General features: G+C 38.7%; 1 protein-coding gene across 2 annotated transcripts in view; it reads right to left on the reverse strand.

The window, feature by feature from the left end:
* The window catches only part of SERTM1 (serine rich and transmembrane domain containing 1), a 92,425-nt gene extending 85,863 nt beyond the window's left edge, over positions 1-6,562 (reverse strand). The window contains exon 1 of one of the 2 annotated variants that reach the window (XM_075593436.1): positions 6,435-6,562. The gene's annotated coding sequence lies outside the window, so the exon portion shown is untranslated. Of the gene's footprint in view, positions 1-6,418 lie in introns of both variants that reach the window. The other variant, XM_075593437.1, reaches the window with a different exon arrangement.
* Between the last annotated feature and the right edge of the window lie 334 nt (positions 6,563-6,896).

Below are 6,896 nucleotides of genomic sequence, written 5' to 3' on the forward strand. Positions count from 1 at the left end.
ATGGTGGTAGGGGACTCCATTATTAGGAAGGACGGAACAGGGCAATCTGTTGTGATGACCACATGAACCGAACTGTTTGCTGCCTTCTGGGTGCTCGGGATTGGCACATTGCGGATCTGGTAGACAGATTTTTGGGAGGGGCTGGGACTGACCCGGCAATCTTAGGGCACACATTGACACAAATGACAAAGTTAGAGAAAGATGAAGGGTCCTAAAAAATGATTTCAGGTATCAAGCCAAGTTTAAGGCAAGGACCTCCAAGGAAAGAGGCTGCCCCCGTTCTGAGATGACCTAGCCCAATAGATTTTCCAGATTGAAGGAAAATATTGGGGGTGTCAGGGCAGGAATACTCAAAGAACAAAAAAGGTTATGGTGGTAGGGGACTCCATTATTAGGAAGGAAGGAACAGGGCAATCTGTTGTGATGACCACATGAACCGAACTGTTTGCTGCCTTCTGGGTGCTCGGGATTGGCACATTGCGGATCTGGTAGACAGATTTTTGGGAGGGGCTGGGACTGACCCGGCAATCTTGGGGCACACATTGACACAAATGACAAAGTTAGAGAAAGATGAAGGGTCCTAAAAAATGATTTCAGGTATCAAGCCAAGTTTAAGGCAAGGACCTCCAAGGTAGTAGTTACTGAAATACTACCAGTGTCATGCACTACCCCAGGGAGACAGTTGGAGCTTAGGGAGGTTAATGCATGGCTAAGAAAGTGGTGTATGAAGTAGGGTTGGGGATTTTTAAAGCACTGGGAGTCGTTCTCTAAAAGGTGCTATCTTTGTGGAAGGAATGGATTGCACCTCAATGAAAAGGGATCTTCTGTGCTATGGGGAGGATGTGAAAAAGATTGAAGGAGATGTCCAACCGTAGGCTGAGTCCATAGTTGATCCGAGGTGGGAGCGACGTCGCTCACTCCAAATACAAACAACTGGAGGCCAATGCGCATGTCCATAGATCACACGCTTGCACGTGAGCGCCGGGGTGGCCGATGCGTAGCGAGACAAACTTTTTTGTATTTACCGCGTGATGGCCGGTCAGGTGTACGGTTCAATCAATGAAGGCGAACCGCTCATGTGACATCTTGGCCATGCCCCACTGGCTCGCCCTCGCCATGCCCCCCATTGCACAACCCTGCAGGCCACGGATCTCTTCAAGTACAGGCGCATGTGACATCACATGCTCAGTTGTGAGCATGAGCCTTCTATGGACGCGGCCTTACCGTAAACGTCTCTTCAATAACAGAGGACCATGGACTTCTTCACATCAGGTTGCTGACCATTGCGTAAAGGTTCAAGCGTTGGTGCCGGAGTAGGATTCAGAGTGTGAAGACACATTGATTGAATTTGAATTGCATTTTGTTTTAGGTTGCCCATTGACTGCCAGTGTGCTTATCTTTCTGTGTATAGATAAGCGCAGTTACAATCAATGCATTTTTTGGCAAATGCTTGTTTTTATTTCAATGTTCTGTATTGTATTTTTTGTGATTTTCTTTTTTAAAGTTGCCCATTCATTGTCATTGTGGCAATGAATGCCCATATTCTAGGCCTAGTTTACAACAGTCACAACCAATTACTTTATTGTCAAATGCTTGTTTTTATTTAAATGTAATGTGTTTTATTTTGTGCCTCTTTTTTTTTTTTTTAGATTGCCCATTCATTGCCATTGTGGCAATCCATGCCCATATTGTGGGCATGGTTTACCACAGCCACAATCAATGGGTAGAGGCGGTGGGGGAGGGGGTAGATGCCCTTTAATTACTATAGCGGTTACTAACCGCTAAGGTAATTATGGGGTTAATGGCTATTAGTTTGTTTTTTTATTGTAATGTTGCTGCCCACGGAGGATGAGGAGGATGGTGATGAGGATGAGGGTGGCCTTCATCGTGGCAGGAGTAAGTAGAACTTTAATTTACTTTATGCTGGCTATATAATGTTTTATTTTTAATGGGCAAATGAGCTATTATCCATATCTGGATAAGGAGTTAAGTTCAGTAATAGACAAACCATTCCATTTAATATTCAAGGAATCCATTTCCACAGGCTCAGTATCACAAGATTGTCATAAGCAGACATGTTGCCTATATTTAAAAAGGGAGCTAGGTCACAACTGGGGAATTACAGACCTTTAAGCCTGACATCAATAATGGGGAAGCTATATGAATGTTTAGTACATGATAATATTCAGCAATACCCAATGGAAAACAAAATTATTAGTAATGGTCAGCATGGATTTATGAAGGATAGGTTGTGCCAAACTAACCTTATTAGTTTCTTTGAGGAGGTAAGTAGGAATTTAGACCAGGGTAATGCAGTTGATGTTGTCTACTTAGATTTTGCGAAGGCTTTTGATACAGTGTCACACAAGAGGTTAGTGTATAAAATAAAGGACATTGGAATCAGTAAAAATATTTGCACCTGGACTAAAAATTTGTGAAGGATAGACAACAGAGGGTAGTCATAAATAGAACCTTTTCAGGTTGGGCTAAAGTTGTAATTGCAGTAACTCAAAGATCGGTACTGGGACTCCTGATTTTAAACTTGTTTATTAATAACCTTGAGATTGGCATAGAGAGAAAAGTCTCCATCTTTGTTGTTTACATTAAATTATGTAAGGTAGTAAAATCAGAGCAGGATGTAATTTCTCTCCAGAAGGATAGACTTGGATAGACTGGAAACCTGGGCAGGTAAATGGAAGATGAGTTTTAATACAGATTTAATACAGAAAGGTTATTAATTCGGGAAACAAAACTAAACAGGAGACTTACAAATTAAATGGGGTAAAATGTGGTGGATACTTGATGAAAAGGATTTAGGAGTGCTAGTAGACAGCAGGCTTAGCAATCGTTTCCAATGTCATGCCGTAGCTGCAAAGGCAAATAAGATCTTATCTTGCATTAAACTGGGAATGGATGGAAGGGAAGTAAGAATAATTATTCCCCTCTATAAAGCATTAGTAGGACCACACCTTGAATAAAGAGTACAGTTTTGCGCAGCACTCCATAAATAAGACATTATGGAACCAGAAAAAGTGCAGAGAAGAGCCTCCAAATTAATAAAGGAGATGGAAAATCTTACTTTGAGGAAAGGCTAGCTAATGTACATTGTTTACATTAGGAAATAGGCATCTAAGAGGGGATATGATAACTATATACAAATATATTCGGGAACTATACAAGGAACTTTCAAATGAACTATTTATTCCAAGGGCAGTACAAATGACAGGGTCATCCCTTAAGGAAAGGAGATTTCACCAGTAATGGAGGAAAACGTTCTTTACAGTAAGGGCAGTTTAAAGGTGGAATTTATTACCCATGGAGTGTGCTGGAAGATACAATAGATATCTTCAGAAAAAGGTTGGATGTCTTTTTAGAAAAGAAAGGTATACCGGGATATACCAAATAAGTAAATATGGGAAGGATGTTGATCCAGGGAGAAATCTGATTGTCATTATTTGGCGTCAGAAGGGTCTTAATTTCCCCTTTATGAGACATCATTGGATGATGTTTCACTGTGTTTTTTTGTTTGCCTTCCTCTGGATCAAAATACTGTAAATACAAATATAGGATAATGTATCGGTCATATAAATTTAGAATATGTTGAACTTGATGGACATTTTATTATTATAGTTTATTTGCGCCAACATATTCCGTAGTGCAGTACAATGGGGTTCAGAATTATGTGTATTACAAAAACATAAACAGTTATGTCTTTTTTCAACCTCATCTACTATGTAACCACATCATAGCATATCGCCTATCAGACTCTCGATTTATCATCTGCATTTAACTTTGTCACCATAAATATGGAAATATATTGCAGATGTCATTTAGTATATTGCTTAGATTGTACATTTCCAGTAACAAGGATTTTACTGATATGCTGCTTATTTTTGTAACTGCAGCACATTTAGCCTCACTGTTTATTTCTGCTTATGTATTGTTGTACTGTATCTCCTCCTGTAAAGCACTGCCTACAATGCCAATGCTATACAGAATAAGATACTTTAAGCCTGTGAGCTGGAATTGTAGTTAAAACTACAATTCTTACACACACACACACACACACACACACACACACACACACACACACACACACACACACACACACACACACACACACACACACACAATATATACTTTGTGAGCCAAATATCTTTATAATTGCTTTTTTATGACAATAATTGCATTGACCCTGTGGAGCAATGCATTATGTGCACTTCCAGCAGCTAAGGGTTTCATTCTTCCCTGTATCACTGTATCACACATTGTCTGAGCCTTAATCTAGACTGTTATCAAAATCCATAGCAGGACATGAATGACCAATTAATGTCCTTTTTGTTAGTTACTGATGCTTACAAATATACTTATTTCATTATGCAACTACTGTAGTGAACCAGAACTGATAATTCAGAAATCCAGGAACATTATAAGAATATTTTAACACTGTGAATAATATTCTCATAGTACCATTCTCTCTTTATCAGGTAAGTCTGCTTTCAATAAACATCACCAATGTAGAATTAAGAATCTCTGTCAACAACTATCAAACAAAACTATTATTTAATTGATCAGAACATGAACATGTTTAAATATAGAAGGTATTCTGCATTTTGCTGATTCAAGAAAGGACAAAAAAGAAAGAAAATACATTAATGTACAATGCAGAAACATGTACAAACAATGTACAGTAGTAACAAAATAATTAGACCAGGAGGAATAATACAGCACACAACTAAACTCCTTGTTGATGCCTTTGCTACAACAGCAATCCTCTTTGACGCAGTGGGAAACACAGAGCACTATATAACTTCAGTATATATATTACAACAACTGTTGATGGTAATTAGATGTAACATGCACTGCCAACTGGATCAAATCCTATTTTGAAATGAAAGCACATGTGTATTGTGCCTAAGCATTTGCGACTCAATCAGGGAGCTATGTTGCCTCAAGCAATAATAAAGGCTGGAAAAAGCACTTGAGAATAAAAGATCACAAATACTGTACATTGATAGACAAAACTGCATGTTAGAACGCCCTGTGTATAAGTATATATGCTTAACATCCCAGTAGGGTCTCTCTCTAATTGTAGCAATTTCTGTTTTGGGGAGAAAGCCACATCAACAAAAAGATCTGACTAATGATTTCAAATTAGAAGCGTGTGACTCACAGGCTTTTCATATTGTACTAAACAGTTATCTCGCTCAGAAAGGCTATTTTCTTCTCCAAGAGAAGAAATGCGTCTACTCGGTATAATTTAATGAGTTTGAGATTAGAAATAACCACAGTTCTCCAGAAGCAGAGACAGCATACATTGTTTTCCCAAAAGGTTGCCTTTTTTTTTTTTTTTACTAGGAACGGGTGTATATAAATACATTATTTACAATACAGCTAACCCCAGTTCATTATTTTACTGCTACAGATAAATGCTAAGAGCTCCATGCTCTGGCAGCAAAATATTTCATTTTTAAAGTTTATCTACCTGATTCACATTCCTCTCTAGTCGCACCAATTCAATTTCGGGTAAGGATTAGAACAGGGAAAAGATGCACAAAGAATCATCTCTTGGGTTACATGAGTGCTTCTTGTAATCTGATTGTCATAAGGGAATATACACTTCCAGTAAAAGCCTGTAATTGATTCACAGAGTCTAACATTAAACCCATTAGGAGTAGGACCATATGAAAGATCAGACGATGAAATCCCATCAAGTGGCTTCCTGGAGGCATCTGTTGCAGCTGACAAGTGTTTGTAAATTATTTACAAATCATGCTGAAAAGTACAAGCAGCACAATATGTAGATTGTTTATAGCCAATAATCTCACCCCTCCACTGTCCTTTAATAATCCCATAACACAACCTCTGAAAATGATTGCATAGGAGGGGGGAGTTCAGCAATGGCAACCCGTCTAAAACCTTCCTGTATCAAATATTTCACATACCGTAGTTGATTCACATATCGTATAACTATTGAGAGATGTGCAATGATTGACACGATTCCCAGTACAGTAAGAGGCAAAAGCAGCAAACACAAAATATTCAATGCCACTGCCCAACTTTAACATAATAGATACATAAGGACAAGGTAAAAGTCAAATATTGAATGGATAAAAAACAAATTGGATACAGATATATGCATATGTGTGTATTGAGTAGATGACCATCATGCTAAATCTAATGCTATTTCAGGTGCGGAATGATTTCAAATGAAAAGACAAACTATATATATATATATATTTACGTAGAAATAAAATGTTACATTTGATTAAAATCCATAATACAGAGTGTAAAAAAAGACTATTGTCTTTCCATCACAAGTCAGCTGCAAGCAAAACAACAACAAAAACTCAATTATATACAAATGATATAAAAATATGTTTCATTCAATAGTAAAGGGTCATGCTGAGATATATACCTATGGATTACTGTACCTGCTCTCCCAGGAAACGTTCTGACTTCCCGCAGTCACTCAGTGCACGCTGGGTCGCTGTGTGAGACAAAAGACAGCATTGATCTCCACTAGCTCTCTCTACCCTCTGTCTGCAACTAGCAGTTCAGGATGAGCAGTGCTTGAGTGACAGGGGAAGGAGGTTATACCTACAGTACTGTACAGTAGTAAGCACGTGTAGGAGGAGGAGACGGGTTGGTGGTGCAGTAGTTCAGAAGAGCAAAAAAAGGGCTGCGGTTTTTGTATCAACTGTCTTGGTATAAACAAGATCTTTGGTAAATCTTCATGAACCTGTCTTCTCCTCATGTCCGTCAGCAAATTGATTGTCAGCACTCCAGTTTTGGACAGTGAAATTACAGAGAAAGGCAAAGATTGGACGGAGGTTGCTTTCTCACTTGCTCAGAAAGTGGTGATCAGGCCAACTGCAGTAGAGCCTCCACTATTT

The sequence above is a fragment of the Ascaphus truei genome, chromosome 3 (genome assembly GCF_040206685.1).
Source record: "Ascaphus truei isolate aAscTru1 chromosome 3, aAscTru1.hap1, whole genome shotgun sequence".
Classification (NCBI taxonomy): domain Eukaryota; kingdom Metazoa; phylum Chordata; class Amphibia; order Anura; family Ascaphidae; genus Ascaphus; species Ascaphus truei.